Source organism: Penaeus monodon, chromosome 24 (assembly GCF_015228065.2).
Source record: "Penaeus monodon isolate SGIC_2016 chromosome 24, NSTDA_Pmon_1, whole genome shotgun sequence".
NCBI lineage: Eukaryota > Metazoa > Arthropoda > Malacostraca > Decapoda > Penaeidae > Penaeus > Penaeus monodon.
In genome coordinates, this window is record NC_051409.1 from 25,346,161 (window position 1) to 25,347,034 (window position 874).

The following is an 874-nucleotide window of genomic DNA, read 5'->3' on the forward strand; positions in this document are numbered from 1 at the left end:
ATTGATATTGTTAGATAATCCTTCCCATTCAAAATGTGACTAATTTCAGTTAGTAAAACATACTGTATGCTACAAGAATATATATGAAAAGTAATGCCACATGGAGAGATCCAAAGAAGTTATTTATTTTGATGCATTTTCACGCAAATGAGAAAATATGTACGTCAATAGAAATATAAAGCTGTGTCTCATAAAAAGAAAATAGAATTCGCAGTTCTCCCTGAATCATGTAAAAGCAAACCTAAAAATCTGAAAGCCCAGTTGTTCCGCATCGAAATCCATCCACTGACAACGGAAGTGGGTGAATGGCCAGAAGAGGAAGCGTTGTGGGCGGGAGTGGAAAATGTGGGCAGGCTTAAGGATAATGTGGGCGGAGCCAGAGGGAAGGTGGACGGCATAAAAGCGGAGGAAAGTTGAACGGGAACAGAACTGTCGCTGCTGAGACTCCTGTTCACACGTTCATCATGACCACGAAGATTGTGGTGAGTCATATGAAAAAAAGGTCAAATGATCCTGGTGCTATAGGTTTCAGATTGCTAACCTTGAAATGCAAATGCAGATCTTGTTAACCATACTCTGTTCAGAATGAAAAGATGGGTGCTGTTTAATTTGCATAATATGGAACCAAGTGTCTCATCATCTTAGTAACTTGTCTTCCCGCCGCAGATCCTGGCTCTGGCCGCCCTCGCTGCCCTCTGCCTCGTGGACGACGCCCATGCCGCCGTGACACACCGCTACGCCCTCCATCCCCCCACCGCCTACCACTCCCCATACTACCATAACTACCTTACCGCCATTACCCATACCGCCATTCTACGCTCACCCTCATCCCACGCCTTACCCCACCCTACGTACACGCCACGTACGCCTCAGC